Here is a 9,323-nt window from a genome sequence, read left to right on the forward strand (position 1 = left end):
AAATTAGTAAAATTTTTGACAATGGGCGTGGCACCGCCCACTTTTAAAAGAAGGTAATTTAGAAGTTTTACAAGCTGTAATTTGGCAGTCGTTGAAGATATCATGATGAAATTTGGCAGGGGCGTTACTCCTATTACTATATGTATGCTTAATAAGAATTAGGAAAATCGGAGACGTGGTCGCACTTTTAAAAAAAATTTTTCTAAAGTCAAATTTAAAAAAAAAGGTTAATATCTGTACAGTATATAAGTAAATTATGTCAACATTCAACCCCAGTAAGGATATGGTGCAACAAAATTCAAAAATAAATGAAAATTTCAAAATGGGCGTGGCTCCGCCCTTTTTTATTTAATTTATCTAGGATACTTTTAATGCCATAAGTCGAACAAAAATTTACCAATACTTGTGAAATTTGGTAGAGGCTTAGATTCTAGGACGATAACTGTTTTCTGTGAAAAAGGGCGAAATCGGTGGAAGCCACGCCCAGTTTTTAAACACAGTCGACCGTCTGTCCTTCCGCTCGGCCGTTAACACGATAACTTGAGCCAAAATCGATATATCTTTACTAAACTCAGTTCACGTAATTACCTGAACTTACTTTGTATTGGTGTAAAAAATGGCCGAAATCCGAAAAAATGCCATAACTCTATGCCAAATACGAAAAAAGGGATGAAACATGGTAATTGGATTGGTTTGTTGACGCAAAATATAACTTTAGAAAAAAACTTTGTAAAATGGGTGTGACACCTACCATATTAAGTAGAAGAAAATGAAAAAGTTCTGCAGGGCGAAATCAAAAGCCCTTGGAATCTTGGCAGGAATACTGTTCGTAGTATTACATATATAAATAAATTAGCGGTACCCGACAGATGATGGTCTGGGTCACCCTGACCCACATTTTGGTCGATATATCGAAAACGCCTTCACATATACAACTACCACCACTCCCTTTTAAAACCCTCATTAATACTCTTAATTTGATACCCATATCGTACAAACACATTATAGAGTAACTCCTGGTCCACCTTTATAACGATATCCCGAAAAGGCGTTCACCTATAGAACTAACCCCCCCCCCCCCCCCCCCCCCCCCCCTTTTAAAATACTCATTAACACCTTTCATTTGATACCCATATTGTACAAACAAATTCTAGAGTCAGCCCTTGTCCACCTTTATGGCGATATCCCTATAGGCGTCCACCTATAGAACTATGGCCCTCTTAAAATACTCTTTAATACCTTCCATTTGATACACATGTCATACAAACACATTCCAGGGTTACCCTAGGTTAATTTTCCTACATGGTGATTTTCCCTTACTTTGTCTCCATAGCTCTCAACTGAGTATGTAATGTTCGGTTACACCCGAACTTAGCCTTCCTTACTTATTAATATTGACTTCACGTATCTGGTTTATTTCATCATGGTAGTTGTTGTTAAAAAAAATAAATATTTACAATAATATATGATCAACTTACTAATTTGTCACTCAATTTTATTTAACATAAATATTAACATTATAACTAACCACATCCAACAAATACTCAGCGATATGGCAAACAACTTAATTAGTTCAATTCACAAAGTCACTATAACCATTTGAACCAATAATTAGAAATATGCATTTATTTGTAATTTGTCTCGTTACTTAATGATTGTTGGGGCAACACCAAACCCATCCAAATTAATAAAACCAATTCTTCATTCACAGCAATTGATACGTTTTCGTAGATATCGCCAATCAATTGAATTGATATTGTAAACTTGATTTTTATTATTATCAATTTATCTAGCCTGCTGATATACTAAGTGACAGGATCAGTAATTGAAAGAGCGATACTCGAAAGGAAGCTCAAGCTTGGACTGTGACTTTTTGAGTAAAGTTATTTTAGATTATATCTCTTTCATGCAAGTAATTACACAGTCCGGGAAATTTTACAACCTGAAGTTTGTCTATATTATCAGCATTGAAACAAATTTTGATTGGGCATACCCGTTCTCCGCGCGTTACCATAATAATTTGGGTAAAAATTTAGATATCCTTACATAATTCGGTAAATTGGCGTATATAGATCTTATTCAGCCAGGATAAATATATTACGGAAATATCCCGTAAAATATTGAATTATCACAGAATTATATATCATTTTGAAATAATATTTGATCCATAAAAAGTGGGCGTGATAATATTCCTATAACGCTCGTTTTTCGTGGTCAGAAGAGGTAGTATTTCTTATTTTATTACGCACTATTTAAAAAAAAAAAAAAAAAAATTCGCAGAGAAATATGTAATCATGACCCCTCGGACAAATAGGATGACGAGTAGACCTATGAATGGCTAAGAAATGCTAACTCGGTTGAGGCTATCGTGCTTTTCGGTCGACTTAAAACAAAAAAAAAAAAAAATCGCTAGGCGCTGCCACAGATCAAATCGATAGTGGCTTAGGAAGAAATCGAATTTTATTGCTTGAAGTCTAGTGCCAATTTTTTCCGTTGATTTCAATCGGCTAAAAACACGCTAGACGCTACCACCGATCAAGTTTAATGACGCTACTGAAAAAATTTTAACAAGAACTAAAAGAAACATCTGATTCCGAATCCAGATTAAGCGAGCCGAAGACCAATCGAAAAATATTTGCTCACTTCTGGGTCTGGCCTTTTTTATTTTTTTGTGTAATTGACCCATCCTTCGGTTCCACCTGAAATTAGGCTACCTTACTTGTTTTTACGTAATTTTCTTCACCTCTTGGCTTTTATTTGTGTACGTTTTTACCTTGAATTGCATTTGATAGCAGCCTAGACTTGTAAATAAATTAGAACGATTTAAGACATATAATACATAGGCTATGTCAATACAACTGTCAACAAAAGGTAAGAAAATCTTACTTGCTTTTTGTATTACGATTTTAGAGATCTAATAAATGTTCTGTATTTTTTCCATAACATTTATAAGTAGATATTCACACATAATAATATAAACATACTTATATATGTCTGTGGGGGGTACCATAGACAATGTTTGTAACATTTGGTACTCGACTCCATTTAATATATCGCGTAAATACTAAGTATTAAAAATTTCCATATTTTATTTCCTTTATTAGGTCGATTGAATTTTTGTACGCATTTTCAATACAAATCTTGCAATCGATTTTTAACACGCTTTTATTAGCTTGGCCTGTATGTAACGGAATTTTTGAGCTTAATTTTCACCGGTTTCTAGAAGTCTGAATAATTTGAAACTTTGCATACGTATCAAGGACTTATGAAAATGCATTAATGTGATGGCGTGGTGACATAAGGTCAACGGCCATAAGGTCAATTGGCCTTATTGCCCCATTGAATGGCCATAAGTGTGATTGGAATTTTGCACACATATCAAGGCTCGATGACAATGCATTAATGTGATGGTGTGGTGACATAAGGTCAACGGCCATAAGGTCAATTTGCCTTATTACCACTTTCAATGGCCATAAGTTTGATTGAAACTTTGCACACGTATCAAGGCTCGATGACAATGCAATAATGTGATGGTGGGGTCACATATGGTTAACGGACATAAGGTCAATTGAACTCGTGACCACCCCAAACGGCCATAGATTTGAAACCTTGCACATAATGCGAGAAACGTATTCATTTATTAACAAGCTTTTATTAGCTTGGCCTGTATGTAACGGAATCTTTGAGCTTAATTTTCACCGGTTTCTGGATGTCTGATTAATTTGAAACTTTGCATACGTATAAGGGAGTGATGAAAATGCATTAATGTGATGGCGTGGTGACATAAGGTCAACGGCCATAAGGTCAATTGGCCTTATTGCCCCTTTGAATGGCCATAAGTGTGATTGGAATTTTGCACACATATCAAGGCTCGATGACAATGCATTAATGTGATGGTGTGGTGACATAAGGTCAACGGCCATAAGGTCAATTGGCCTTATTACCACTTTCAATGGCCATAAGTTTGATTGAAACTTTGCACACGTATCAAGGCTCGATGACAATGCAATAATGTGATGGTGGGGTCACGTAAGGTTAACGTACATAAGGTCAATTGAACTCGTGACCACCCCAAACGGCCATAGATTTGAAACCTTGCACATAATTCGAGAAACGTATTCATTTATTAACACGCTTTTATTAACTTGGCCTGTATGTAACGGAATCTTTGAGCTTAATTTTCACCGGTTTCTGGATGTCTGATTAGTTTGAAACTTAGCATACGTATCAAGGACCGATGACAATGCATGACTGTGATGGTGTGGTGACATAAGGTCAACGACCATAAGGTCAATTGGCCCTATTACCACTTTGAACGGCTATAAGTTTGATTGAAACTTTTTACACGTATTAAGGCTCGATGACAATGCAATAATGTGATGGTGGGGTCACATAAGGTTAACGGACATAAGGTAAATTGAACTTGTGACCATCCCAAATGGCCATAAATTTGAAACCTTGCACATAATGCGAAAAACGCATTCCTTTATTAATGATAGAAGTGGATGCATGGCACATCTACAAAAGAGAATACGGGAGACCTTTTTTAACACGCTTTTAGTAGCTTGGCCTGTATTTATGTAACGGAATCTTTGAGCTTATCTTTGACCGGTTTCTAGAAGTCTGATTAATTTGAAACTTTGCGTACGTATCAAGTACCGATGACAACGCATTAATGTGATGGTCTGGTGACATAAGGTCAACGGCCATAACGTCAAGTGGCCTTATTACCACTTTGAATGGCCATAAGTTTGCTTGAAACTTTGCACACGTATTACGGTTCGATGACAATGCATTATTGTGATGGTGTGGCGACATAAGGTCAACGGCCGTAAGGTCAATTGGCCTTATTACCACTTTGAATGGCCATAAGTTTGATTGAAACTTTGCACACGTATCAAGGCTCGATGACAATGCAATAATGTGATGGTGGGGTCACATAAGGTTAACGGACATAAGGTCAATTAAACTTGTGACCACCCCAAAAGGCCCAAAATTTGAAACCTTGCACATAATGCGAAAAACGCATTCCTTTTTCAATGATAGAAGTGGATGCATGGTATAATGGAGCCCTTTTTAACACGCTTTTATTAGCTTGGCCTGTATCTATCTATGTATCTATGTATCCATGTATGTATGTAACGGAATCTGGAGTGGAGCCGAGAGCCCCAGTAATGCAGAGCTCCGAACTCCGTTGCACCTTTTGAAGCATTATAAGATAGGTACTTTTAGCTAGTTCAGGCCACCAGACCAAGGCACCATAAAGAAGAATCGGGCGCACAACCGCTGTGTAAATACAGTAGGTCACCTTAGGAGAGAATCCACAGGAGGTGCCAATTGCCCTCTTGCAGGTGAACAGCTCTGCTGCTGCCTTCTTGGATTGCTCCACTATATGGTCACTCCATAATAGCTTCCTATCCAGAATGACTCCCAAATACTTGACTTGATCGCTAAACGCTAAGAACGTACCCCAAATTCTTGGCGATGTAAGATTTGGTACTTTGTACCTCCTCGTGAAGAGAACAAGCTCGGTCTTATCCAGGTTGACTTCCAAACCTGTGGCGGGTTGTACACCTGGAGCAGCTCCAGGATGTCAGCTGGGTCCGTTGGCGTCACTGGAACCCAGGCTCTAGCCCTTGGTCGTGAGGGGATATCACGCGCCTCCACTACCTTGAGGCGCGCGCCCGGATATACCACCCCTATCAGTGTGACTGTGGCCCTATAGAGGTTGACCGACCTGGCGTCGTCACATGCAATTAGCTTGACATTGCCCTGGAACCACCCTGCATCGGTGTAAGATGGAGGTGGACCAGGGTTGTCTTTTTAACCTTAACGGCCACCGTAGCGAGCGCGGCCTCGATCAACTTCCACTGTTGTTTCGGGATCCTCCATCTTCGCTGCTCTCGTCTATAATGCCAATGATCTGCCGACCCTAGGCAATTTCGGCGAAAGACCGCGTCCAGCCTCCCTGCGTCTTGGCCCTTTTCGTTGCCGTATGATTGGATTCATCCATGGACCGCTGGCGTTTCGAGGTTTCATCACTCTCGACTAAAACTTTTAAAATTACTTGAACTAAAAAATTAAAAATAAATAATAGTTTTAAAAAAACTAAAAAACACGCTTTTATAGCTAACCGAACTAAAAAAGAGTAAATAATTTTCAATTAAAAAGAGTTTATATAACAGTAATAAGTAGAAGGTCAAACAATCGTTTATAGTTAATCACCTCAAACTAAAATTATAACAAAATTTAAGTTATTAACAGAATAATTTAATTCGCAGTAAAAAGCGTGGGATGCTTGATATTGAATGTTACAATCATTCTATTGGCAACTATCTGAGAGGAAAGATATCAAATGTAGTCAAATGCACCCCACGCTTTTTACTCTGAATTAAATTATTCAGTTAAAACTTAAATTTTATTATAATTTTATTTTGAGGTGATTAACTATAAACGATTGTTTGACCTTCTAGTACTGTTATATAAACTCTTTTTAAAAGAAAATTATTTTCTATTTTTTAGTTCGGTTTGCTATAAAAGCGTGTTTTTTTAGTTTTTTTAAACTATTATTTATTAATTTAAGTAACTGCTCAATGAGCTACAAACGTGAAACTTCCGTTAGGTTCCGCACGGATCGAAATAATTGGATAAGAGTTTGCAAATTGCGAAATTTGAGATCGATTTTTAAGTAAATTCTCATTGAGCTACAAACGTGAAGCTTCACATATAAGTTAAGACACCGCGACAAATGAACAAAAGGGGAAAAAATTCCGTTAGGTGACGCACGGATCGAAATAATTAGATGAGAATTTGGAAATTTGAAACCGGCTTTTAAGTACCTTCTCGATTAGCTAGATACTTGAGATTTCAAACTTAATTCAGAGGCCGATGACAGTATAAAACATAATACAAAAAGTTTCGATAGGGGTGCACGAATTGGGATATTTAGAAAAATCGTACGGAACGAGGGGATCTTGTGATCAATTTTCAAAAGATTTCCCATTAAGCTACAATCTTGGAACTTCATCCATATACTTACTTATAGCAATTCAAGCTTGGCATATATGAACAGTTTTCAAGTAGCTTGAAAACTAATGTAGTTTGACTCATTTTCGTGATATGTACTATATTATATAGTACATATGTATGCACAAATATTGTATGCATTATGAATTAGCAAAAGTAAGTTTTTCACCTTGTAATAAATAAGGCACTAATCTTTTCAACCTCGAAAAGTAGAAAATAAAAAAATTTTAAGCATTCCCTTTATATAAATGGACAAAATCAGCGAAATCATAAATCGATATATATAAAAATGATTTGGTGGTTAAATGGAATGCTAAAACTTGAAAACGGCTGAACCAAATCAAAAAAATCCTTAACGGGGTTTGTTTGTTGTTACCCCGCGAAGGTTTAGTCGAAGAAAAAATTAAAAAATATTAGGGGGGCGTGGCACCTTCCATACAATCTTAATTTTTAAAGCTGATTATCTCTAAAAGAGTTCAAGGTAGGGAGCTGAAAATTTGTATAGAGGTAGGTGATATCAAAACCCTTCTCACGCAGAAAAGTGGGGTTATCAGAAAAGAGGGCGTGACACCTCCCATACAAACTTAATTTTTCATGTTGAATATCTCTAAAATTGTTTAAGGTAGGGACTTGGAAATTGGTGTGGAGATAAACGATAACAATTCCATATTAACGCAAAATAATAGGAGTTATACGAAAAGGGAGCGTGGCACCTTCCATACAAACTTAATTTTTCAAGCTGAATATCTATAAAAGCGTTTAAGGTTGGGACCTGAAAATTGATCAGGAGATTAACGATATCAATAGCATGCTTATGAAAAAAACAGTAGTTTTGGGAAAAGAGGGCGTGGCACCTCCCATGCGTTCTTAATTTTTAAGGCTAAATATCCCTAAAAGCGTTCATGGCATGTACATAGAAATCACTATGCAGATATACGATATCAATACCATTTTCACCAAAAAAAAAAAAACAAAGATTTATCGAAAAATGGGGCATGGCACCTCCCATACGTACTAAACTTTTGAGGCTGAATATATCTAAAAGGGTTGGAGGAGGGGCCTGAAAACCATTATGGAGGTATACTATATCAATACTCTTACTTACTTCCTTAAAATAGCCAATACTCGATGAAAATAAAAAAATAAAAAATAGCGAATGTGTGGATTATAATTATCTGACTGGTTTCATTCATATTTCGTTTAAAAAAGTGAGTGAATTGGTAAACGTGATTTAGTGTGTCGGCGAATATCTATTTATATTGGACTATATATTGTTTATCGTTAAATTGCATCTATTTCCTTAGTTGGGTTAGCTCATTTTTGGATTTTTCAAAGGTAAGTTAACGGTTTGTAAAACCTTATGTGAGCTGTATGCAAATGTATGATCATTTCCAATTAGATATTTGTTAAGATGCCAAGAATCAATGTGTATGGTAACATTGGCCGGAATTCTCACAGCATAAGTAGAATACGAAATTTCGGAGCACGTCAAACAGAAAGGGAAAGTGATATTGAGAGGGTATCAGCTCGAAATAGACTGCTGGAGAATCGTGCGCACCAGTTAGAAGATGCAAACCAAACTTACAATCAGGAAGAACGATTGAGAAGAAGGAAAGTTTACAATTAGCAAGAACGATTGAGAAGAAGAGAAGTTCGTGCACGCGAAAGTGATGAAGTAAGATGACAGCATGCGATTATTCGACGACAACAGCGGAAACAACAAGTTTCTTTGGTGAACACTGAACGGGCAGGCTTTCGATATGAGCCAAACATTCAATATAGCGCATCTGTTCAAATCGGTCAAATGTCAGTAGTTTGTCAACATTGCAATGCAGTCAAATTTCAAAAAGAACCGCTAGGATTATGTTGGGGAAAGGTTAAGTTGCTAGAATTGCTTTCACCAGCCATTGTTCCAGCTGCTTTACGGTGAATCTCCCAACTCGAGGCATTTCTTACAGCACACTAAAATGTTCAACGATTGTTTTCAAATGTCGTCGTTTGGCGGTGAAATTGTAAACGAACAAAACTGCAATCCAACGTTTAAGGTAATTTTACTAAGCGCAATACTTGACAGAAACTGAAGAACTTTCCTCCAATTATACAGGTTCATGGGCAAATTTTTCATTTCTATGGATCGCTGTAGATTTGCTCTTCCAATTCAAACGTATGCAGTTCCCAGTGAAACTTGCATTTGCGATGGCACAAGGGCAGTCGTTGGAAGTATGCGGCATAAGCCTAGAAATGCCATGCTCTATGTGGCGTGTTCCCGTGTTGGAAAACTGTCCTCGCTATTTATT

The sequence above is a fragment of the Eurosta solidaginis genome, chromosome 3, assembly GCF_040869045.1.
Source record: "Eurosta solidaginis isolate ZX-2024a chromosome 3, ASM4086904v1, whole genome shotgun sequence".
Lineage (NCBI taxonomy): Eukaryota > Metazoa > Arthropoda > Insecta > Diptera > Tephritidae > Eurosta > Eurosta solidaginis.